General features: G+C 36.7%; 1 long non-coding RNA gene across 1 annotated transcript; it reads right to left on the minus strand.

Moving 5' to 3' along the window:
- Positions 1 to 147: 147 nt before the first annotated feature.
- On the minus strand, positions 148 to 27,975 carry LOC149835347 (uncharacterized). The gene is made up of 3 exons (XR_016432616.1): positions 27,750 to 27,975; positions 27,212 to 27,632; positions 148 to 487 (listed from the first exon to the last, which is right to left on the minus strand). It is a non-coding gene; the product is annotated as an uncharacterized LOC149835347 (long non-coding RNA).

Here is a 27,975-nt window from a genome sequence, read left to right on the forward strand (position 1 = left end):
CCCGGAAACTTGCTTCGGAAGGGCGATACTCCTTGCTTCCAAAACTTTATGAGAATCTTGATTCCCCCACGCTTCTTTTATGCTTCCCACACACATGGCATATGTTTACTATATGTTTTTCTTACGTTTATTTTCATGTTTTTCATGTATTTCCTCTCACGCTTTCACTCACTTGTCATGTACTTTCTCTAAATTAGTAACCATCATTGTTAGATTTTAACAAAAATTTAACTCTTTAATTGAAAATTCATGAAATATAAGAATAATCACTTTTATTTTAGGTTTTATTTGCTTCTTGTTCGATTCCTATTCAGTTACCATATTGCTTCATTTTTTATTTATATTTCGCTTTCAAATTGATACTTCGCTTCCTGCTTCTTATAAATTTCAAAATGCCTCGCTTCTCGCTTCCCATATCGTTAACCGCTTCCGCTTCCTAGTTTGGCAACCATGGTATATACAGAGCTCCAATGGGATTGATGATGATCTGCAGGAACACAATAAGCAACAAAACTTGTCATAGGAATTATTTGGAAGGGAGACTTAAAACAGAGATAAAGGATTTACATCACATATCTGTAAGTAAAAATTAGAGAAGCACCATGGTCACAAATGCATCACATAACATCACCATACGCATAACTGTTACGGTAATTGGTGTTTTATCAATGCACAGTCCGGGCGTGTATTGATGTCTATAATTATAGTTCAAGAACGATAGTAGAAAATTGCAACAAAAACTAATTTGTTAAACAGCGTAGCTGTTTTAGTAAGATAAAATTAGTTTAAGAGTACATTTCAAACAAGAAGAAAGCATAAATGAAAAGCTTATATCAGTCTCTAGAATTCATGATTGAAAATAGAAAAATTGGAAGCAATCTAATTTGAACAATCAGGATAATACAATAACATGGCTGCTTGTACAAGAAAATTGAATCAATCTAAAGAATCTCTCAAACAAATCAACGAAAGAGCTCTTAAAAACACCTCATGAGTGCTCGCAAGTTGCATCAAGAATATCAATTTCCCTGGAAGTAAAGCAAGTTAATGTTCTGGGTATGTGCACTAACAGCTATTTGGAGTCAATCAATAAGTAACATGCGCTTTAGAACAATCACAAATTAGGGCCCTCTCTGACGAGGGATTTTCTTCCTTGATAGAAAAAAAGAGAGCATATAAGTGGATCGGGAAAATGAATACTCAAGACTAGATAATAGTCACCAGTTTGAGCTTCAGCTGAGGTTACAAAACTTGTCACCATCACACAATATTTTAATAAATAATTGCTTTTAATATCTTGAATTAATATTTTTATATACGAAAAACCTAACCATGATGCATCTGTGGCAATATGCTACCTGACCTGGTTACATTTTTTGACAATATCATTGTGACTGGTGGGTGTACACTACCATTTTTGACAATTTCCTTCCTTTTTCATCTCTTATATTCTCTCTTCACCCTTTCTCTTTTTCCCTTCCGCTTTCATTATTTCTATTTACTTTTCTCCTTATTTCTCCTCCCTCTTGTCTTTCTTCCTTTTGTTGTTTCCTGAGGAAATAAGCTGATAAAACACCTAAACCAAACTTAAGAAACATTGTTTTAGTGCTGAAATGTTTTTTCCACAAATACCACCTTTAGAATAGTTTAGCACAAATTGGAGTGAGAATCTTCCAGAATCAAATCACTTCCTGGTCTCTAGAATTACTACATAGTACACACAACACAAACCCTAAATCCTAAAACAATTGAACTGGATTGTCCATAGTAAAAGTTGGTTAATTCACTATGTGGACTGACCACATCAATTGTGGTCAACAAACTTATTTGCATACTAACCAATCGCCAAATCTAAAAAGTTAATCAAAGTATGTGACCAAACTTCTTGGTGACACTATCACAAGTCACAGATTCCGCTTTTAAGAATTAATTTTAACCTACATTTAGATTTGTGTTGAGATGAGAACCTCTTTAGGTGGTTTGATCATGCCCTGAGGAACCAACTTTTCAGGCTGTTTAGCATCAAGTTTGCTGTCTTGAATTGGCAGAATTGGTTAGCAAACAAGCACATAGAATCGCCATTTTCAGTTGCATGCATGCGTGCATCAACACATACAACCCACTTCCCAACGAGCAGCATCCTACGGTTCTTAGGACAGAGTCGACAAACACACTATCAAAGCAAGAAGAAGGGCTCAAAGAGGAAGATGACAGGAAGCACAAGAAAACTTCATTGATTCTAAACAAGAGAGAGTTACAACAATGTGGGAGCCAACTCCCCTACTCCTCACTAACAGACAAATTGTTGACTTTACAACAAAGAATGGAAAAGTACAAGAATACCCCTATAAAATAATAAAATGTACAAGAGAGAAGGATAGCACACAGGATAGTGATACATGTATTACATTTCTCAACACATACCATGATTCATGTCATTAATAACCAATTGACGATAAAGAAACAGCATTTGAAGCACCTACGAAGAAGTGGAAAAGGAGCAGATCTTATTTTGTTCTTCTGCAATAGCAAAGGTAAAGTTTAACTTCCTATTTCACTTCAGCATGTTAATCCAGGCAGGTAATGCATAATAAATGGAAACCAATGGATCTGTCACAAGTACTGTTACTGTATTATCTAGTTTTAAAAGACCATACATATGCATAGCCAGTTAACTACACGTATAGATACACATACAAAGGGACATGGGTTTTTGTAGAATTTGAAAGGCAAAGTATCATGTGAGGATAGGAAACAGAGAAAGATATTTGAACCCTCTTTATGAATAACCCATACAATAAACTAGCAATATAGATCTAAGGGTTCTGGAAAACCAATATCTCAAAAGCTTTTTTACCAGCATCACTTTAGTAATGAACTTAAATTTAGGAAACCACATTGGAATTCAATAAATCCACAGTAAAAAGGGTAAAAGGAAAAACAATTCTAAAAACTACCACCTCATTGTTAAGACATGATATGGCTCTGGATCCACATCTGGTCCAGATCCATACGTTATGCTTTGTATATTTTGTACACGTTCTGTTCTGTCTTGTATTTTGTATTCTTATTCAGGGACATAGGTCACATATTTTGATGTGACTCTTCTGCAGCCTCTTTGTCTCCTCTCTATCTTCCTGCTGGAAAAGATTGATGCGGCTGGAACTCGAACTCTAACATGGTATCAGAGCAAGGTTGAATCGATCTGCGCTCATTGGGATTGGCCTGAAGGTTAGCTATGTGCCCTTTCTTCTCTTCCTCTGTTCTTCTTCTTTCTTTCTCTCCTCTTCTGTTTCCACGTCAAATCGAGTTATATCAGATCTGGGTTTCCCTAATCTCAATCCCTCTCTCTCTCTATTCTTCTCATTTTCTTCATTACTTTTAAGAAAGATCTGATCACGTCAGATTTGATATATCGTTCTTCTTGAGATTTAATCTGCTCTCTGTCCTCGCCGATTTCTTTTAGATCTGATCTCCTTTGATCTAGATCTGCGTCACTTACCCTGTTTAATTAAAAGGTCATCCCAAAATCAGATCATGTTAGACCTGATCTGTTTTTCTTGATTATCTTGGTTGATTAATACCTATTTTTCTGACTCTTTTAAACCCACATTCACATCTCGTCTCTGATCTGATTTTCTTTTCAGATTGTTTTCATTCTTCACTTTTATTCCTCTTTTATTCCTTTTCTCTAGATCGTTATATCATCTCTCAGTTTCTCTCAAAAATAATCTTTTTCCTGTACCTTATTGCTGTTGGGTCGATTTTTTTTTCTTGTTTTGACGTCACTTTCTTGGGAATCGCACCATACATTATTTTGGCATTTTGGACTTCTATAAAAATCTGTGCTGCGGTTCTGGTGCATAACCAGGACTAATATTTTCCAAAAAAAAAAAAGGGTCGATCCCTCCTCAGCACGATTGGATCTTCATTGCTTCTTTGTTGTCTTACTGTTTTATTGGCATCTGAAAGTTTTTTTTCTCTTGAAATCCATAATTAAAGTCATGGATTCGTCTTCCACTCATTCAGGTCTTTCCTCTAGTTTTTCGAGTTAACTCGTGTCCGAAAAACTTAATCATTCAATTTTTCTGACTTGAAAAAGACAAATAATTCCTTTCATACGAAACCAAGATCTTTTTGGGCATCTAGAGGGATCAACTCCAACCCCGCCTCAATTTATCAAGCAGGAAGCGCAAGATGATAAAGGGGTTGTCTCATCTAGGGTTGTTCAAGATCATGATTTCATGGCATGGATGAAAAAAGACCAAGCATTAGTCGCATACATCACTTCTACCTTATCTCAGGAGGTATTGATTGTGATCCCAGATGATTGTTCAGCCGCAGAACTATGGAATATGTTGGCTCAGACTTATTCTCAAATGTCGAAAGCAAGGGTTTTATATCTCAAGCAGGAATTTCAGTCATTAAAGAAGGGAACCATGTCCGTCGTGAAATATCTGAACAAGGTAAAGAGCATCTCAGTGGCTCTTGTTGGATGTGCGGTCTACGACAAAGATAAAGTGCAGCAAGTTTTGAATGGATTGGGGGCAGACTATCATGTTCTTGCCACGTCCCTAACATGCTTACCCGTTTTACCCACTTTTGAAGATTTACGGGTCAAACTTTTACACTATGAGATCAGTTTGAAGAGCCTCTTTAATGATGATAATGGCCAGTCAGACTCACAAAATGTTTTGGCTACCGGGGCGACTCGTTTACAGGAGGAACCTTACAGATAATGAAGCTCATAAAATCCTTATTTATACAGATGCGGACTGGGCAGGGGATCCAGATGAGAGGAGGTCAATTTCAGGTTATTGTATATTTCTTGGCGGCAACATTGTGTCTTGGAGTAGTAGAAAACAAAAGGAGATTGTTAGATCAAGTACTGAGGTTGAATATCGTTCAATGGCAGCTGCCACAGCAGAAGCTACATGGGTTAGACACTTGTTAAGAGAACTGGGAGAATCTATCTCGAGATCATTGTTACTATGTAACAATCAGAGTGCCATAAATATTTCCTTTAATCCCATTCATCATAGTCGCACTAAACATATTGAGATAGATCAACATTTCGTCAGGCAAAAGGTTGAATAGAAAGAAATTGAGCCATACTATGTTCGCATTGAAAATCAAGTAGCTGATTTATTTACAAAGGGGCTGACCAAACATAATTTTTGGTTCTTAAAGGGCAAGTTACCCATGATTCAAGATCATGTACAACTTGAGAGAGGCTGTTAAGACATGATATGGTTCTGGATCCACATCTGGTCGAGATCCATACGTTATGCTTTGTATATTTTGTACATGTTCTGTTCTGTCTTGTATTTTGTCTTCTCTCTATCTTCCTGCTGGAAAAGATTGATGCGGCTGGAACTCGAACTCTGACAGTTATCTCCCTTTTAATCAATCATTTCTAATCCCATTAAAAACCATTTAATCTAAATAATCAAACGGCTTAAAACAACAAGTAAGTGCTCCAAGAGCACCCTGTCATTATTTTATAGAGATAAACACTAAGTGACCAAGAGTCGCACAAAATAAAGCAAACAAGAAGCGGTTAGAAATGGTAGCCTTAAACTCGATCCTTTTGAGTCCATCCCAGACCACTAGGATTTGACACTTATATAAGAAAATTTGTGTGAAAACCTTCCACAAATAAGGATGCCAATAGAATAGGTTAGGGTTTCTGCTAATCCAATTAGTTGGGTTTGGCAAAGCAGGTGCCATCCAATTAATAATCAGATTCAGATTCAGTAAGAAGCTTTGCATCCCATCTGAATCCAATGGATAATCTGACCTGATTACATATAAAACATATTCGATTAAATAATTGCATCCAGATTGGGCATTACCCTTTTCCATCCAACTCCAAATCTGAATCTAAACCTAAATAGGACAGATCCAAGTACATTGGACTCAGTCGAGACCCAAACCAAGTCTGACCCATTTACATCCCTATCCACAAGGTTAGAAGTGAAGGGGATTGGTGCCAGACTGGAAGGAAACCTCCACTTTTAAGTATCCAGTGTTCGAAAAAATGTTTTGACTCTTCCATGACCCAGTGGTTTGACTTGACCCAACCCAAGTTGAGATAAGGTCAGGTATGGGCTTGAAATAAAGATCTCCAGTAAGTTTTGGGTGAGATGCAGACTTAGGTACTCCCAACCAAACCTGTACCCAACATAACGTGACCTGATACCCAATATGAACATGTAAAGTTGTCTAAGTACATCTACAATTTTACATACTATATAAGAAACAATGTATAATCTTTATGGAAAGGAAGAAACAATATTATATATCAAGTTATTATCATAGAATTATAAGATAATAGAATGCTAACTGACTGTTAATATAATCACAAATTAGAAAAGTTATTTATTAGTTTTTTCTTCTAAATAAGAGATTTTCATACCTACTGGCATAATAACACAATCTAATAGGCTCGACCCAATCTGAACCAGATTTTTGTCCTGAACCCAACTAACATTGGCCACAGATCTAGCTTTCTAAAACACACTCTAAAGCACAAATAAGTTAACTTCAATCCTACCTGAATAAAACCATTGCCAGCCTAGTTGTAGCTGGCAACCCTGGGGGTATATTGGCAATCCATGTGGAAGAGTATGGTCAAGATGATACACAAAATCATATATACACGGATACACCTTGTAACGAAACAAGAGACAAGTACAAGAGAATGCATCCAAGGGCTTACAAGAGCATAAACACAAACTGCTACTTATGGATAAAATACAAAACCAGACAAAACACAAGACACTAAGGGCCACAACATAAAAATATAGAAGCTTTATTAGTGAGAAAATGCTTGGAAAAGCATTGCATTTACAATGGGGAAGTCCCCTGTATATAGGCACAAAAGAGAGCAAAAGGGGGCAGTCCAACTAGGCGTTGGACTAGCCCCCAACGGTCAGAAATATGACTGTTGGGATCAGCCCAACGACTCGTTGTTCCAACAGACATGATATAAAAAATAAAAAATTACAAAAACAACCCCTACTAGGATGGCCCTATAAAAAAAGAGAAAAAAACAAAAATACCTTTGATATATATACAAAAATTCATATTTTAACACTCCTCAAACTTACGGTGTAAACACCGAAAGTTTGTCAAGAAGAAAGTGAAATCGAGGTGACGGAAGCGCCTTGGTAAAGAAATCAGTTAGTTGATACTCGGAGGTAACGTAGGGCAAAGTGAGTCTTCTTTAAAAATTCTTCACATACATAGTGACAATCCATTTCGACATGTTTAGTCTTTTCATGAAATGTATAGTTATTAGCTATGTATATGACACTCTTATTGTCACAACATAATCTAGAGGGTGTCTGAACATGCACCCTCATATCCTTAAGCAATTTTCATAGCCAAACAATCTCTGAAGTTGTAGTAGTCATCACACGGTACTCAGCTTCAGTAGATAATGATACTTTTTGCACTTTCATGATATCAGAGAATCACCTAAAAAGACATAAAAAACAATAGTTGATCGTCTATCATTTGGGTCACCTCCCCAATCTGAGCCAGAATAATCAATTAACTCAATAGAGGAAGAAGAAGACAAAAAAATATCCCTAAAAGTAAAATTTTATAAATATTTAACTATCTGCATCTACTTTGAAATTATTGATCTTGGATTTTTCAATTTTTTTAGGAATCAAGGTTGCTTATTCTCCTCGAAGGTACTTATTTACTAAAACTAAGTTTGCTAATGATATTATTGATGGGTTCGAGATTAATGATGAGAAAATGGCGGATACTCCAAAAGCTATAAATGCTAAAATTAATACAGATGATGGAACACCTCTACAAGATCTAACTCCGACCTGATATTGCAGATGCAGTTCATATTGCAAGCCAGTTTCAACACTCTTCCACCATAGTTAACATAAGTACTGTTTTTAGAATAACTTTAATACGATTAACTCCCTGTTTGTCTTCACCTGTGATGATCATATCATCAACATAAAGGAGGATGACTATCCCTTCATCGAATTTCTTAATAAATATAGCAATATCAGTATAGCAAGATTTAAATCCAAGAGTAAGCATAACAAAGCTAAATTTATCATACCAGGCTTTAGGTGCCCGTTTTAAACCATATAAGGTTTTTCTTAATTGAAGTACCTTTCTAGGAAGAACCTCATATCTAGGAGGTGAATCCACATAGATTTCTTCTTTTAAATCCTCATTAAAGAAAGTATTTGTTACATTCATTTGGTAAATAACGTAACCCTTAATAATAACTACAACTATAAGAGTCCTAACAAAAGTCATCCTAGTTATAGGTGCAAAAGTTTCATCATAGTCTATACCATATTCTTGAGTCTTAAGTATAACCTTTTTCAACTAATCTAGCCTTATACATTTCTAAGGTCTCATCAATCTTAGTTTTAACTCTAGAAACCCACATGAAACCTATAGTTTTTTTCCTTTAGGCAAATAAGTTACTTTTCAATTCTTAGATTTTTCAAGTGCCCTTAATTCATCATTCATGGCTTCTATCCATTCTGAGTAATTTTTAGCTTGGTTATAACTTATAAGTCGCTGGTTTAAAATAGAATAGGATTTTAGCTATGCAAGCTTTATATTGGGGAGAAAAAGATTCATATGAAACAAATACGTCAAGAAGTCTGGAGATCATATCTTCTAGCTTCCCCTACATGTTGTCTTTCTAAGTTGGAGAAATTTTCCAATGCACTAGGTTGTCTATCATTTCCTCGTCTACTATATTGAATTACTATAGGTTCAATTTGATCAAAATTTTCACCATACGGGATACTGGATTGAGGTTCTTCATTACTAACATTATCAATCAAACAATCATTATTGTACTTAAGCAATAACTCAATCAAGAAAGAGTATTCAATACTTTTCTTAAGCACACTTTGATAAAAAAAACTTTCTTTTCTAGGAAATAAACATTTCTAGAAACATATAGTTTGTCTTTTTCAAAACCATAACACCTAAAATCCTTTTGGTTTTCTTCATACCCAAAAATACACAAGGTATGGCTTTTGGAGGAAGTTTGTTATTTTTGCTAGTAAGCAAAAATAACATTTGCATCCAAAAGGACTTAATCTAGAATAGTCGGGAGAGATTTTAAAAAGCTTTTCATATGGAGAAATGTTTTGGAGTTTGGTGGAAGGAAGTCTATTGATAAGATACACGACAATAAATAAAGCTTTGGCCCAAAACTCTTTTGGAACATGTTTTGAAATTAAGAGGGTTCTAGTAGTTTCAACTATGTGCCTATGTTTCCTTTCAGCCAAACCATTTTGTTGAGGTGTATAAGAACAAGATCTTTGATGTAAAATCTCATTTGATTTAAGATATTTTTTTAAATCATTTGACGTAAATTCTCTCCCATTAAGTGGAGCAGAAGATAGAAATATCAGTTTTAAAATGATTTTTGACATGGTTATGAATTTTTTTGTGTTGAGAATAGGTGGTTTTAAGTGAAGTCCTTTTATATTAGATGCTATTTGTAATTTTGCTTTTATAATGGGGCTTGGTTGTAATTATGCTTTTAAGCCTCTCTCTATTTAACATAGAGAGAGGCCCTAATAACGATTATCGAGTTCTCTCTTCCTGTGCAGTCGTCTCTCTCTCTCTCTATCTAGGGTTCGGTGCATCTTCTACATGGTATCAAAGCCTAGCCGACGATCGTGGGAGCGTGATCGATTGTGATCAAAGCACAGTCGATCGTGGAAGTTTTCTTGATCGTGATCAAACTTCGATCCAATGAAAATATTTTTCCAATCAGTTCAGCGATTATAATTTTTTTTTAAGATCTGATGACAGATTTGGGCGTGTTGCTGGTCGTGGATGCTTGTTGTGGGTTTCGTAGCTCCTCGATGCTGTTTTTTTTTTCTCGTGACTACCTGCTGTCGAGTTTTTTTTTTCGCTGTGAGTTCCTGCCATGATTCTCTGTTGCCGAGTCTTATTTCATTCCCGGTTGATTCTGCTGTTGGTAAGTGTTGACGAATGTTGGTTAGTGGTGATTCTGTTGTTGGTTATTTCATTCCCTGGTGATTCTGCAAATGTTTGGGCCCTGTTTTTTTTTATCGCGTGAGATCTTGATATCGTGGACATGGGTACAGTTTGCACTGAACTACGTTAGCTCCTGTGTGTTAATCTCTTTGCTTTCTGATCTGCCGTGAATGTGTGAAAGATATCAGTGCTTTTATTTCAGCCGTGATACCCTGATATTTGGGCCCTGAGTTTTTTTTATCGTGATTTCATGCCGCGCTTCCTGGTTTTTTGGAGAAACAACAATCAAACTCGTAGTGGTGTTGCTCGTGAGCAGCCCCTGTTATGAAACGACAATTTGGTTGTATATGTCTGGGGAGCAGCCCCTGTTATGAAACAGGTTCTGTGTATGCAGAGTTATGTTGGTCGTGATTCACTGACGTGCTGAATTTATTTTTTCATGTTTGTGGGCTGTTGTTCGCTATTGTCGTGGAAACTGCAGGCTAGATTCCCTGCTGTGCTGGGAAAGTACTCTTGTTGTGGGCTGCTATTCCTTATTGTTGTGGTTTTTTGTTCGTGTGTGAACAACTGCTGATTGTCATATCGGTTGGTGTGTGAGTGTAACACGCTTTTCCCTGTGTTGATTGGAGTGTGTCCAGTTTTTTGTTTGTTGAACCAGAAGTATGGCTGAAACTTCGAAATGTGATTCAAAATTGAAAAATATTGGAGAATATAAGGCATTTGCCAATCCATTTTCGTACGGCTCGTCTGTAAGGTTGAATGAAACTAACTATGCCAGGTGGTCCAGAACATTTATGATGTCGGTATCTGGACATCGTAGAAAACATGTCTTGTTGGAAGACGAATCCACTGAAAAGGTGGGAAAATATGTTACCTGGGATGAAGATAATGACATAGTTATGTCATGGATTATGAATAGTGTCGAACCCCATATTGCAGATGGTTTAATTTACTATAATACAACCAAACAGATGTGGGACAATCTTTGAGATACGTACTCACAAGAGACTAAGGTGAGTCGTATCCTGCAAGTTGAACAAGAAATATATAATTTACAGCAGGGAGATCAAACCTTGGCCCAGTACTATGCCTCCGTAAAACCTGCCTTTGAAAGACTTAATGCTCACAGACCCCTCTGTTGTTCGAAACAAAAGGATCATCAAGAAAAAACTATGGTTGCTCGGTTTCTTACAGGTTTATCTTCAGAATTCTCTGTTGCAAAAGTCCAAATGTTGATTGGTTCAGATGTACCTACTCTTGCTGAGGCATATAATCGTCTGAGTAGACTTGCGATCTCTCTTCCACATTCTCAGCCCGTGACTCAGTCATCTGCTTTAGTTGTCTCATCTGGTTATGGGCGTGGAAATCTTCAGAACATCAGAGGACGAGGTCGCGGACGAGGTATGGGAGGCAGAGGAAAGCTTCAATATACATTCTGTGGAAAATCTGGATATTTAAAAGATCGTTGTTGGGATAAGCATGGCCGGCCAACCTCCTCTTCATCAAAGTCATATGCTCCTAAATCAAATGTTACTACTCTCGAGGCAACAAAGGCACATGAAAATATCTCTGCAAGTGACAGTAGTATCACCCTCAGTCGTGCTGAATATGATGAGCTGATAGTTCTTCGTCCTTTGAATTTCACTCCTCCTGTAGCTGGTGTTGCCTATTCAACCGGAAATCATCTTCATCCGACTGACAGTAAGTGGATTATTGACTCTGGTGCATCCAGACATTTGTGTGGAAATTCACTTGTTTTTTCAGATCTAAAGGATATTAAGGCTCAACTTGGAGTCTCATTAGCCGATGGGAGCTCCTCCCCGGTTGTCGATCAGGGAAATATTTCTATATCCTCCTCATTACAGTTGAAAAATGCTCTTCATGCTCCAAAATTTCCTCAAAGTTTACTCTCTGTTAGTTGCCTTATAAAAGAACAAAATTGTAGAGTAATATTTGATCCAATGGGTTGTCATTTTCAGGATTTGCTGACGGGGAAGAAGATTGGTGGAGGCTATGAAGAAAATGGAATTTACTACCTACATCATCCAATGGGTACTGTTCATGCTGCAGTGGAACATTCATTCAGTCCTGTTCAGTGGCATCGTCGTCTTGGTCATCCTTCATTGTCAAAGCTCTGTTCGGTCTTTCCTCAGATTCCTTCCACCACATCATTTCAGTGTGAAGCATGTCAGCTGGGCAAGCATCATCGAAGTTCGTTCCCTTCGAGTCAGAGTCAGTCTAGTAATAAAGTCTTTGAACTTCTTCATGCAGATGTATGGGGTCCTAGTAAGATTCCTACTAGGACTCAGTGTCTATACTATCTAGTTATTGTTGATGATTTCTCTAAGTGCTTTTAATAAAGGAACGATCTGACGTTCCAAGTATTATCAAATCTTTAATTCTTGAAATAAAAGCTCAGTTTGAATCTATTGTCAAGATTGTTCGCACTGATAATGCTCTCGAGTTTAAATCAAAAGGTCTGTTACAATTTTACCAAGATAATGGCATCCAACCCCAAACTTCTTGTGCCTATTCATCTCAACAAAATGGGGTGGCTGAGCGAAAACATCGTCACCTGCTTGATGTTGCCAGGACCATTATGATTCAATCCAATGTTCCTGCGTTATACTGGGGTGATGCGATTATAACTGCTTGCTATCTGATCAACCGCATGCCTTCATCTTCTGTGGGTGATCAAATTCCAATTCATATCCTAAAACCCAATACCCCCCCTCTTCTCCCTCTCGCCCAAAGTATTTGGATGTGTTTGTTTTGTACACAAACTTGGCCGTGACTGTGATAAATTAGCTGCTCAAGCTACAAAATGCATATTTATAGGTTATCCCAAAAATCAAAAGGGATATCGATGTTATGATCCTACTTCTCGCCGAGAGTATGTCAGTGCGGATGTATCTTTCTTGGAATCCACTCCATATTACTCTAGTACCGGTTCCCCGCTGCAGGTTGATCCAGCTGAGTCTTGTCCATTACCTATACTTCCTTTTCCTTTGGAATCCGTGCACTCATTCCCGAAACAAACTTCATCCTCTTCCAGATTTCATAATCCTCCATTGGTATATGTGCGTAGAGATCCACCTCCGCAAGTGCCTTCATCTTCTTCTTCCCCTGAGGTAAGTTCTACTGACAATAGTGATCTTCATGATAATGATAACAGGCCTATTGCTCTACGAAAGGGGATACAACAATGTACCTTATATCCCATATCTCATTTTGTCTCCGATGCCAGAATTGGAAATCAGATGAAATCTTTTATTTCAGCCTTATCTGCTGAAACTATTCCTCTGAACTATCAGCAGGCAGAGCTTGATACTCGCTGGAAGCTGGCTATGCAAGAAGAAATAGATGCTTTAATATCTCAGCATACATGGGATCTAGTTGATTCCCCAGCAGATGCAGACATTGTTGGATGTAAATGGGTATATACCATAAAGTACAAATCTGATGGTTCTATTGAAAGGTACAAGGCCAGATTAGTAGCCAAAGGGTATACTCAGACATATGGTATTGATTTCTTTGAAACTTTTTCTCCTGTTGCATGGATGGGTATCATTCGTCTTGTTCTCTCAGTAACTGTTCAACATGGTTGGAGCTTGTACCAATTAGATGTGAAAAATGCATTTCTATATGGGGACTTATCTGAGACCGTTTACATGCAACAACCTCCAGGATTCGAGGTTGAGGGGGAGTGTCAGAAGGTGTGTAGATTGAACAAGGCGATTTATGGCTTGAAACAAAGTCCTCGTGCAAGGTTTCAAAAGTTGTTTGAAGTGATGTCACGCTTTGGCTTTAATAAGTCAGCAGCAGATCATACACTATTTATAAAGAAAACTAGCTCTGACATAGTTGTTATGGTGGTATATGTGGATGACATCATTCTTACATGAGATGATGTGAAAGCTATTGAAGCCACAAAGGCTCATCTTCAAAAACACTTTGTTACAAAAGACCTTGGTTCACTCAGGTATTTTCTGGGTATAGAAGTTGTCAGGAGCCGTGAAGGGATGGTTTTGTCTCAATGGAAGTATGTTCTTGACTTATTAAAGGAAACGAGAATGTTGGGAGCTAAACCAGCAAATATTCTCATGGACCATAAAGTTCAGTTGTCTGAAGAAGGGTCAAAACTGGTTGATAGCAAAAGCTATCGCTCCCTAGTAGGGAAGCTACTGTATGTAACTGTGACCAGGCCGGATATTGCTTTAGCAGTAAGCAAAGTTAGTCAGTTTATGGACAAACCAACTGAGGTACACTGGAATGCAGCTATTATGATTCTCAGATATCTAAAATCTTCTCCTGGAAAGGGGTTATTGTTCAGGAAAGGTGGAACTCTGGAGATAGTGGCCTATTCTGATGCTGACTATGCAGGATCTGTAGTGGATACAAAATCTACCACAGGATTCTGTGTGTTCCTGGGAGACAACTTGATCTCTTGGAGAAGTAAGAAACAAAATGTGGTTTCTAGGTTGAGTGCGGAATCAGAATATCGGGCTATGGCCCAAATAGCTGCTGAATTGATGTGGGTTTGTACTGTTCTTCATGATCTTCAGGTGAAGGTTTCCACTCCCATGACCATGATGTGCGATAACAAAGCTGCAACATATATAGCGAACAATCCTGTATTTCATGAGAGAACAAAGCACATTGAGGTTGATTGCCACTATGTAAGGGATATGGTTCAAGCTGGTCATATCACTACCAAATATCTAAAGTCGGAAGACCAAGTTGCAGATATGTTTACAAAACCTCTTGCTAGACCAAATTTCTCAAAATGTTGTGACAAGCTGAGCATGATTGATATCTATGCTCCAGCTTGAGGGGGAGTGTTGAGAATAGGTGGTTTTAAGTGAAGTCCTTTTATATTAGATGCTATTTGTAATTTTGCTTTTATAATGGGGCTTGGTTGTAATTATGCTTTTAAGCCTCTCTCTATTTAACATAGAGAGAGGCCCTAATAACGATTATCGAGTTCTCTCTTCCTGTGCAGTCGTCTCTCTCTCTCTCTCTCTCTCTCTCTCTCTCTCTCTCTCTCTCTCTCTTCTCTCTCTCTCTATCTAGGGTTCGGTGCATCTTCTACATTTTGAATATTTCAAAAACTTCATATTCGTGCCTAAGAAAATAAATCCAAGTGAATCTACAGTAATCATCAACAAATATCACATAGTAAGTTTAACCACCTTTTGAAAGAATAGGAGTGGAACCCCATACATCTGAGTGCAATAATTCAAAAGGTTTTAATGAGAAAAATGTTTGACATTGCTTAATATCTTCGGAACAATGCCACTTTGGTTCAAGAATATCCAAATTTTCTCAAAGTTCAGACAACTCATTTTAGTATTCCCTAATGCTTTTGTTGCCTTGGGTCATGATTCAAACTTTGTCTTGTAAGTTGCACACGTGTGCAATATCCTTAAGGGAATACATATTTTTGAGGTATTCCGAAACATTGTTAACATACTCAAATTTCGCAAGGTTAGAGCATTTTTTAATATCTACACTATTGATAAGCCAAGACATAATCTTGGCATGTCTCATTCTCCACTCTTTCTATTTTTTTTTCATAATTAGCTATGGCCTTAGTTTTTTCACCATCCAAAAGAGGAATTTCCTTCTTGTTCTCTACCTTAGTGAGAACTCGTTTAGGTTTCGGGTCGGATCCATCTACTAATCCCCACAACCATTTTCCCAAGTATGATACTTTATAATTGAAGACCACATTACAGAGTTGGTATCGTTAAGTTTAATGGGGATGATGGTGACACTTTCTTTGTCATCCATTCTTACAAGAGGGAAGAGAGATAGAGAGAGGGAGAAATAGATGAGATGAGAAAGAGAGATAGATGTAGAGGAGCGGGAGCACAAACACCACACCACGAACTTTAAATAAGATCAATGAGCACCCGAACCAAAGAACCAAGTCAATCTTTAAGAGAGCAATACACAATCACATTACACTCGAATGTGAATCACCAATGAGTAAGCACCACCAAGCTCTGATACCATGTAAAGAACCAAAGAGCCCTTGATCACAAGCAAACGTCTACCAAGAACCAAAATGGAAAAGCACAAAAGTGGTCTCTATGGACATACTCACAAGTCCCACAAAGGGGGCACAAACAAAGAAGGCTCAAGTATAAAAATAAAATTTTATTGTGCTCACATAAATGCAAGAAGCATTGTCACAAATAAGGGGATTCACCCCCTTTATATGCAAACAAGAGAGGCCCCATACAGTCATTGGAGCTAGTCCAACTGATATATTTGTAGCCGTTGGACTAGACCCAACGGCTAGTCAAACCTAGTCAACTCTAGGTTGACTAAATAAAAGAAATAAAATTTAAAAAATAAAAATATTTACAAGGTATAAAATATATATATACAATACATATATATACATATGTATATACATATACAATACGTATACATAATAGATATGCACACACACACACATATATATATATATATATACATTATATGTATATACAATTTAACAGAAAAGGGAAAAAGACAGAGAAAGAAAGAGGGAGAGAATAGAAGATAGAAGTTGATGAAGATCCACCAAAAAGCGTGTATAACCTTCAACACGACTCGATCTTGAATCCACAAGTCTCCAAGAGTGTCAAGCTCTGATACCATCTAATGAAACAAGAGACAAGTACAAGAGAATGCCTCCAAGGGCTTACAAGAGCATAAACACCAAGTGCCACTTATGGGCACTAAAGGCCACAACATAAAAATATAAAAGCTTTATTAGTGAGAAAATGCTTAGAGAAATATTGCATTTAAAATGGGGAAGTCCCCTATATATAGGCACAAAAGAGATCAAAAGGGGGCAGTCCAACTAGTCGTTGGACTAGCCTCCAACGGTCAGAAATATGACCGTTGGGATCAGCTCGATGACTAGTTGGGCTGTCCCAACAGTCATATGATATAAAAAATACAAAAAACAGAAAAGAAAAATAAAAAATAAAAATTACAGAAACAACCCCTACTAGGCTGACCCTATTACAAAAAGGAAAAGACAAAAATACCTTGATATATATCCAATTATCCATACAAAAATCCATATTTTAACACACCCATAGTACAAGCAGGATGTTTTCTATGTTTTTAAAGAGTGCAGTAGGCATGTGGATCTTTCTTTCCAATTCATAAGAGGTGCACCTGAGTGCTATTGCTAGAGGCATAGTCATTCTTTCTGGTGTATAGTTCTTTTTCTACTTCAAGAAAAAATCTCAATTCTCACAACCAAGACTGTTCTATAGCAGGAGGCAGATCATATGAAGTCAAGGTAAGTGTTTCTATATTCAGTGCAATATTGATGTCTTGTCCTTTTTCTATAAGAAAGAAAAAGAAAAAATACATTTTTTACCAATAAAAAAGAAGTTTTAAGTAGGTTCTATGTGGGTGCACATGGTTTAGGTGTAATGAAGTCAAGGTAAGTGTTTCTATATTCAGTGCAATATTGATGTCATGTCCTTTTTCTATAAGAAAGAAAAAGAAAAAATACATTTTTTTACCAATAAAAAAGAAGTTTTAAGTAGGTTCTATGTGGGTGCACATGGTTTAGGTGTGCACACCCTAAGTGCACTGATGAAAGCCATAGCTTTCTGGCAATCTGACCACATGGATGTGTCTCGATGGTCATTTGCTAGGAACCACCATTCAGACCTTCAACCATATTTTTTCAATGAAAAAACATGATGTTTTAAGTCTTGAAAGTTATGGGTTATTGATTTTTCAAACCTTCAAAAACCTTGTTTACATGTCAGAATCAAATGATCCAAAAGTTGATTCCCACTAAATCGGCCATTTAGAGCACAAATGTATGGCCAAATTTTAAAAAAAAAATGGTGGAAAATTGCACACCCACTCCTTTCCATATGTGTTTGTGTATCGCTTGGAGATGGCTTGTTGGGTCTTGATATATCAAAGTTTGTTTAGGTGACTGTTCTTTGGAACTTCTTATGGATCTCTAACTACTAACTTCTTTGTTACCAAGCATTCCTGAGCTGGCCTGAGGGTGATGTTTGATCCAGATGGAAAATTGGAAATGAGTTAGCAAGGTAAATAGGAGTTACTGGAGAAACTATAATATTGGTTGACGATAATGATCTTCTAACCTCTTTTTCTCACAAAGCTCAAGTGCAGATGTTGCTCCCTTTTAAGATCCTTTTGGAGGATCTAGGGAGTTATTGGAGAAGATATTAACTATCTACTGATGATAAGGAACTTCTGACCTATTTTCCTCACAAAGCTTGAGTGCAGAGATTGCTCCCATTTGGTATCCTTCTAAAGGAGCTAGGGAGTCTGGTTAGAGTCCTGTTGAGAAGATCTTTTTTGGGGGGTGTTTGGTTTTGAAGGGAGCTTGGCTGCAACAAAAGGACCAGGCTCCAAATCCTTGGCTGGAATATTATTAGCTCCAATTGACCATCCTATCCTGAGTAGAAAAGCTATTTGACCTTATATATATATATATATATGAAAGTGGGACCATCCAACCAAAGGAAGGTTCAAAATCTACAACCAACAACGATTGGATGACTCCCCTTCTCCAATGTTTGAGCATCTCATCGATCGGACCTCATATATTAGTTCTTTATAATTTATTTAGTAAAAAATATGCTTTACACGAAGACTTTACGACATATAGGCATGTTTTTCAAAACGTGAAAAATGGATGCTCACAATGCATTTAAAACTTTACAATACAAAGTATTGTGGGCCGTTGATGTTTAGTGCTTTCAAAAACATATCTAATCATTGAAAATTCATAATCCAAAACATGTCACTCACTAAATGAACGATAAAAATCCAATATGTAAAGTCTGATCGATGAAAAACTGATCATTAGAGAAGGAACACTGTCAATTATCATTGGTTGTAGATTTTGTACCTTCCTTTAGTTGGATGGTTCCCCTTCCCTATATATATATATATATATATATATATATATATATATATATATATATATAGAGAGAGAGAGAGAGAGAGAGAGAGATGTCACCTCATCAATCATCTCCAAAATAGTATAATCTGAAATGAAATGGAGATCTTCGAAACACGAGCTTAGATTAACAAGGGCAAGTGTCAAGAATGACACTAAAGCATAACCCTTAAAAAGGGTATAACTGGAAAGAAAATAAAAATAAAAATGTATTCTTTATTGATATGAAAAACCAATTGCTTAAGAAGCATTGGAATAAAATACAAGAGGGGTTGCACCCCTTTATATACACAGCTGAAAGAGGACTCAATAGAGCTGTTGGACACAGTCCAACAGCTCTATTTAGAGTTGTTGGATTGTGTCAGTCCAACAGCTCTATTAAGAGTTGTTAGACTGTGTCAGTCCAACAGCTCTATTGCTAGTCAAGTCTGGACAGGACTTGACTAGCAACAGTCATTCTAGTTCAAACTGAACTAGATGACATAAAGACAAAAAATAAAAATAAAGGAAAAAAATTACAGAAAAGAAAGAAATGAAAAATGTATTTATATATATATAATAATATAATATTATTATATATACATATATGTACAGTTTTATATTTTAACACTCCCCCTCAAACTTACGGTACAATGAGCGAAAGTGAAATCGGGGAGCAGCGAGAGGCTTTGTAAAGAAGTCTGCTAACTGATATTCTGAAGTGACATATGGCAGATCAATTATCCCGTGTAGATATTCCTCTCTGACGTAGTGACAATCCATTTCGATGTGTTTGGTGCGTTCGTGAAATGTTCTGTTACTGGTAATGTAGATCGCACTTTTGTTGTCACAACACATTTGTGAAGTCTTTGTTGCTTCAGCTCCCATGTCAGCAAGCAGTCGTCAGAGCCAAACTACTTCCATGGTCGTGGTTGCCATGGCTCTGTATTCAGCTTCGGTGGATGAGAGAGATACCTTCTGCTGCTTTTTACACCTCCACGAGATCAATGATTCCCCTAAAAAGACACAAAAGCCAGTGGTTGAGTGTCTGTTATTGGGATCACCTCCCCAATCAGCATCAGTATATGCAATTAAATCAAGAGAAGAGGAGGAAGATAAGAAAAGTCCTCGTGAAAGAGAGGACTTGATGTATCTGATAATACGCATGACTGCTCCCATATGAATAGAAGTAGGAGCATGTTGAAATTGACTTGCTGTATGAACAACATGTGCTATATCTGGTCGGGTAATGGATAGATAGGAAAGTGCCTCGACAAGCTGTCTGTAAGGAATAGGGTCTGCAAGAAGTTCTCCATCATCAATCTTCATTTTAACATTAACAACTTCTGGAGTGTCAACTTTCTTATCATCAGTAATACCAGACCTGAAAACAATATCAAAAGCAAATTTAGTCTGAGATAATAAATATCCTCTAGGAGAATAAGCAACTTCAATGACTAAAAAATATCTCAACAAGCCCAAATCAGTCATTTCAAAATGAGATTTAAGAAGTGTTTTGATTGTTTCAACTCCCTGTTTATCGCTTCTGGTGATGATCATATCATCCACATAGAGAAGAAGCATAATGATCCCTGCATCAGAATTCTTAATAAACAAAGCAGTGTCAGTTAAACAGAATTGAAAACCAATATCAATCATAACACGACTAAACCTATCATACCAAGCTTTTGGTGCTTGTTTAAGTCCATAAAGAGTTTTTTCTAAGCGAAGGACTTTACCCTTAGGAATACTTAGACCAGGTGGGGGTTCCATATATACTTCTTCAACTAGCTTTCTATTTAAAAAAACATTTTTGACATCTATTTGAAAAATAGACCATTTTTTGATAGAAGCTAAGGCAATTAAGGTTCAGACAGTAGTCATACGAGCCACCGAAGCAAAGGTTTCTTCATAATCAATCTCATATTCTTGGGCATAACCTTTGGCTACTAAACAGGCTTTATATCTTTCAAGAGTACCATCACTCTTGGTTTTAATTTTATAAACCCATCGACATCCTATAGTTTTCTTCCCTGGAGGAAGATCTTGAATATTCCATGTAGAAGCCTTTTCAAGTGCATCTAATTCAGCTTTCATGGCTTCTACCCATTTGATATCATTTTTTGCTTGAAAATATGTGGATGGTTCTTCATATGAGTGAATTAATGCAATAACTGCCCTATATGTGGGTGAGAAAGACTCATATGATACAAACTTTCCTGGAGGCCTCGAGATTCGGGATGATTGTCTAGTTGGAATGTTAGAATATTTCTCAAGTGCACATGGAGGATTAGACTCTTGTCGCCTGGAATATTGAATACTAGTATCTCTATGAACTTCTTCATTTTCAACATTAAGATCAATAATTCTTTGATCATCATCAAAGTTAGAGTCAAGGTCATATTCATCAGATGTTGATGTTAGATCTAGCAAAAAGGAGTACTCAGTGACGTCTTTTAATTTTCTAAAATCAAAGAAGCTCTTCTTTTCAAGAAAGGAAACATTTTTAGACACATATAGTTTATTATTTTTGAAGTCAAAACATCTATAACCTTTCTGGTTTTCAGCATATCCTAAAAAGGCACAGGGAATCGCACGAGAGAAAAGTTTATCATTTTTGTCAGTAAATATGAAACATTTGCACCCAAATATTCTTAGTCTAGAGTAGTCCGGAGAAATGTTCATAAGTTTTTCAATGGGAGTGATATTTTGTAACGAAGAAGATGGCATCCTATTAATGAGATAGGTGGCAGTTAAGGCAGCTTCTGCCCAAAAGTCTTTCGGGACTTGATTTGCTATTAATAAAGTCCTAGTGGTTTCTATAATATGGCGATGTTTTCGTTCTGCCAGTCCATTTTGTTGAGGTGTATAAGGACAAGATCTTTGATGTGTGATGCCATGCAATTTAAGATAATTTTGAAAATCTGTGGATAAAAACTCTCCCCCTGAATCTGTGCGAAAAATAGTAATATCATTTTGAAACTTGTTTTTAACCATATTATGAAAAGTTTGAAAGTATGAAAATACTTCAGACTTATGTTTGAGAAAGTACATCCACGTATGTCGGGAGAAATCATCGACAAAAATAATATAGTAAACAAATCCTCCTTTAGAAATTACTGGTGCAGGACCCCAAACATCCGAGTGTATTAATTCAAGTGGTCTTGAAGAGAAAAAGGTTCTGTTCTGAAATGGTAATCTTTTCATTTTGCCGAGAATACAATCTTTACAATCAAATGATTCAGAGTTACAAAATTTCCCTAGATTTGGAAAATGTTAGATTTTGGCTATATGTGGGTGACCAAGTCTCTTATGCCACAGTTCCAACTCTATTTTTTGAATATTATAACAAAAAGCTTTCTTCGGCATTTCCAAAAAATCCATGTAATAGAGTCCTCCTTCTCTATGGCCTTCCCCAATCAGCTTGCCTGACTGGCGATCCTGTACCCAACAACCATGAGAAGAAAAAGAAATATTACACCCATAATCAGAAATTTGAGATACAGATAAAAGATTTAAATTTAATTTGGGAACATGTCTAATTTCTGGAATAAAATTTTTTTTTGTTTTATAAATTTTTTCAAAATTTCCTATTCCTTCTATTTCAAGAGAAGTCCCATCAACAGTAAAGACCTTTGACACACTTGTTTTATTTTTAACACATTTGGATAGACTTTGATTATTTGGGGTCATATGAAAAGATGCACCAGAGTCAAGAAGCCAAGAAATTTTACCTAGATCAGAAAAAGATGAGGCTGCTGCGCCGGTTGAAGCTTCAAGTGAGGAAGAGGCACCTTTGATGAGAGGCTGAAGAATCTCCATTAGTTGGGCCAGAGAAACTGGTGCATCCTGATCTTTAGGCTCCGATCCAGCAATTGCAGCTCTTTTTTCTCTCAGCTCCTTAAGTTTGGGACATTGTGGCCTGTAGTGTCCCGGTTCATGACAGTGATGGCAAATAACTTTCTTCTTATCATAGTCACCATTTTGTCAGTTAAAGTGAGGAGGCCTATATGATCGAACATGATTCCCTAGTCTAGACACGGCTAAAACGGAATCATCTTCAATTTTTAAAGAACCTTTCCGGAGACGATTTTCTTCCATTGTTAACTTTTCAATAGTTTCAACAATAGAAGGAATTTTTCCCCGGTGAAGTAGGGTCAATTTAGTGGTTTCAAATTCCGGCCTTAATCCAGTGATAAACTGGTAAAAATGTTCAGCATCGAGTTGTTTCTGACGAAGCTCGATGTCTTCGGCACAATGCCACTTTGGTTCTAAAAGGGAAAGTTCTTCCCAAAGTTCGGACAACCAATTGTAATATTCACGAATAGCTTTGTCTCCTTGTGTCATCATTCGAACTTTTTCTTGGAGGTTGCACACGTGTGCAATATCTTTAAAGGAATACATATTCTTAAGGTATTCCCATGCCTTATCGGCATGATCAAATTTGGCAAGACTTGAGCATTTTTTAATGTCAACGCTATTGATAAGCCATGACATTATCTTCGCATGAGATATTCTCCATTCTTTCCATTTCTTCTCGTATGAGGCAATAGCCTTGATTTTCTCTTCTTCCGATAGAGGGACCTCTTTATCTCCCTCCTTTTTAGTAAGAGATAGCTTAGGTTCCGAATCGGAACCATCCACAATCCCCCATAAGCCTTTTCCCCATATATGGTGCTTCATGATTGAAGCCCATGTTACATAGTTCGTATCGCTTAGTTTCATAGGCATGATGGTGACTTTATCATTGTCATCCATCGATTACAAGGAGAGAAAGAATAAGGATAGAAGAGAAACACGAAGGAAAATGAAAAAGAAAGAAAAAAAAAACAATACAACAAGATGTGAAATCTTCTCCAATGAAGTGATAAAACACTTCTCTTCAAGTGGCGAACACTTTTGCAAATGGGCACGGAAACCGAGGCAGCTTTTCCTCAAGATTTAGTACTTCCGCGGCTTTGATACCATGAAATGAAATGGGGATCTTCGAAACACGAGCTTAGATTAACAAGGGAAAGTGTCAAGAATGACACTAAAGCATAACCCTTAAAAAGGGTATAACTGGAAAGAAAATAAAAATAAAAATGTATTCTTTATTGATATGAAAAACCAATTGCTTAATAAGCATTGGAATAAAATACAAGAGGGGCTGCACCCCTTTATATACACAGCTGAAAGAGGACTCAATAGAGCTGTTGGACACAGTCCAACAGCTCTATTTAGAGCTGTTGGAATGTGTCAGTCCAACAGCTCTATTAAGAGTTGTTGGACTGTGACAGTCCAACAGCTCTATTGCTAGTCAAGTCTGGACAGGACTTGACTAGCAACCGTCATTCTAGTTCAAACTGAACTAGATGACATAAAGACAAAAAATAAAAATAAAGGAAAAAATTACAGAAAAGAAAGAAATGAAAAATGTATTTATATATATATATATAATAATATAATATTATTATATATACATATATGTACAGTTTTACATTTTAACACAATCTAGTCGAGATATTTGTCACAATCACGTAACCCAGCAAGATCTTGAATTTCTTATATATTAAATTGGTATCTTGTAAAGTTAGGAACTCCAAAATCCAGAAAGGAACTTATGATCTTGGCACATTTGACATTATTGTAATAGTTTTATGATAATTGTGAAAATATTATGAAACTAAACATGTAAACTCCAAGCATTCTGGGATTTTAAAACCCCAAACTTTTGGGATAATAAAAATGCCAAAAGATAAATTGTTAGGAATTTCTGTTTGTAAATTTTGTAATTAATATTCCTAAGAAAAAGAAATGGCATTTCATCAATTTTACATGACTGATACAAATGACCACAATATTGTTCTTTTCATCCTCAGAAAGAATGCCTAGACAAAGATAAAGAATTAAATGACTTTCTTAATGAACCATTTATATCTGGAAAAATGTACCCAAAATGATCCTCGGTTTTGAATCAAATGGTCAAAAAAGAGGTGACACTTTGGAAATTCCAAACACCATGAATCTAACAGCAATTCAGAAATAAGGAGGATGGAGATTTTGCTAATCTCCACATCTCTCTCCAATTATCTTGAGTCTCCGAAAAATGATCATTGGTTTTGAATCAAATGGTCAAAAAAGAGGTGACACTTGGGAAATTCCAAACACCATGCATCTAACAGCAATTCAGAAATAAGGATGGGGATTTTGCTAATCTCCACATCTCTCTCCAATTATCTTGAGTCTCCGAAAAATGTGGCCTGGGAAATTTGAAATCCACTAGGCTTCCAATAATCTCTAACAGTTTAGAACCAAAAGGGCCCTGGGAAAAAATGGAAGACAATGTACTAAATATTTTTAGATTGAAATGTAGAATCTTAGAAAATTTTGGGGTTACTAGTGTGTGCAAAGAAAGCATGAGAAAGTTACTACTACTAACTGTTGGAAACATATACCGCATGTCTATAACTCCAGCACAGATCAACTCAACAGACTCCCAGAGAAGAGTGATATCAAGGAAATCACATGGTTTCCATTTTTAAGTTTCACCTAGTAAATTATTCCCTCAAAGATTGTTCTTGAACATCAAGTACAAAAATTTGTTCATTTAAACCATGTACAAGTGATCAGCTCCAACTTTTGTACATATAAACTTTATTCAGCATACCATCTGAAGCTGAAATGTGCACTTTATGAATCAAACAGCAGATTATTGCTCCGGTTAATCCCCTTACTCACAACATTTAAGGTAAACTATAAATAGAAAAGCATCATTCAAGACCAATGTAAGGTGATTAGATTAAATCAACCTATTTTTATTGCCAATTTCATACAACTCTTCATAATGTGCATTATTTTCCTAGCCTATATCTTGTTCAACTTTCCATTTGTTTTCCTATTACTTCCTTAATTTGTGTAGCTTTAAATTATTTAGTGAGGATTACGTGTAGTGAGACATTGACACATCACATTCCCTCATGACTTCTATGCACATGAAAAGCATTTTGCAGCTTCCAGCTCATCCTGTGCAGGACCCTGTTTATGCGATACTATGCATAACCAAGAGATCGAGTAAGATACAGGTTACAATTCAAGCATGCCTTTTCTGAATTCTCACAGATATTTTTCTCATTCACTCGTATCTCTGTCTTCTAAATCTATATGCTCTCTTGTCGATTGTCCAGAACACTTTTTTGGCATCATTTTTCTTCAAACTTGACTCCATTATATAAGTCCAGTACAAGGTAGCAATAATAAATTTTTTTTTGCTTTATAAGTTTTATAGGACGACTATTAGGCCCGCTTTACTATATGGTACGGAATGTTGGGCTGCCAAGAGACATGATATTCAAAAAATGAGTGTAGCTGAGATGCGTATGCTTAGATGGATGTGTGAAAATACAATAAAAGATAAGATTCAGAACGAGGAGATACGTAAAAAGGTAGGCGTTGCACCCATTGAAAATAAGATGAGAGAGAATCGTTTACGGTGGTTTGGACATATTCGGCGAAGGCCTAATGATGCTCCAGTTAGAAGGATGGAGAAATGGGAAAATATATTAGTTAAAAGAGGTCGGGGTAGGCCTAGGAAGACTTGGATGGAGATGATAGGAAAGGATATGAATGCTTTGAACCTCACCGAGGACATGGCATTGGATAGAAATGATTGGAGGAGAAGGATTCATGTGGAAGACCCAGAATGATTTTCTTTGTTGGTTCATATCGCCAACCCCAATTGTTTTGGGATGAAGGCGTAGTTGTTGTTGTTGTTGTTATAAGGAGAAAATTGAGGCTTAGGTCCTGATGAAGACAATGCTGAAGAGCTGTGTGCAGGGAGAGGACGAAATTACAAGTCTTTCCTTTCAGCACATGCATGGGAGCTGAGGTCTGCAATAGAGAAAGGAGGTAACCACTTCAAGCAGGAGCTTCATTTGGTAGTAAGGGATATACATTCACAAATTAAAATTAAAATATATGCTAAAGATGGAACAGTAGAGCTTCTTGTAAGAGTGTCTATGTATGGCTTAGGACCTCTGCAAGATTTTCATCCTATTACTTTGGTATGCATACATGAAAGTAGCAGGACTCTACTCTCAAAGCAAAAAGAAAAATACTAATCAGCTGTGCAGTGGGCACTAAAGGCATATAAATCCAAAAAATATAGTTTCACTATTACAACACAAAAGAAATAAAAAGACTAACGTGTATTGACGAAAAGAAAAAGTAAATGTCCAAATAAAGGGCACAACTTCAGCTACATGCTATATAAATTACCATATTAAATTTGAGGACACAATTGATTGTCATAGCCTGTCAAGCGCTTCAATATTTTCTTCCTTCTTCTCTAAACAGACTCCATCATCCTTGCAGGATAATCACATTTTATCTTGGTAGTCAAACCATTACATAGCATCGGTTTTCTTCAAGCAGCATAATGGACAGAGAGGATCCAGCTTATATGCCTCAGAGGTTTTCTCCTCTAAACAGTCTGCATGATAGAGATGACCACAAACTAAAATAGCTACAACAGAAACATCACTGGAGGTCAGCAACTCCTGGCCAAGTGGTGACTTGCTCATTAGAAGCTTCTGGCATAACCCACAAGTGCTCATCGCCATGCTGGATGGAGGTGGATCAACTACGAAGTTGGTAGCCTTGATTCTTTCAGGTCTATAAGAAGATCCATGCTTATCCACTGTACAAAATTTGGAAGTATGAAAAGGGTTCAACCACAACAATAAATCTAGAAAAACCTTCTACAAGGTAAAATTTTATAAATAACAGAAAAGGTTCAATCCCAAATAAAGAATACCTTGATGAAATGCAGACATTGGGATGGAGCTGTTTCTGGTATGCATTAGAGAAAGCCTATCATCAAGCAAGGGACGAGTACTCTTGTGCAGCGAGTTTATACCATAACTACTGTCCGACATTCGTCTTGATAACCACCATCCATGATCATGGTGTGAATGCCTTGTGAAGATTGGATAGTTGCCTCTTTGATGATAATGTGAAGGATAATAATTTGGAAGCATTAT

Source organism: Nuphar pumila, chromosome 6, assembly GCF_984573655.1.
Source record: "Nuphar pumila chromosome 6, dmNupPumi1.hap1.1, whole genome shotgun sequence".
Classification (NCBI taxonomy): Eukaryota; Viridiplantae; Streptophyta; class Magnoliopsida; order Nymphaeales; family Nymphaeaceae; genus Nuphar; species Nuphar pumila.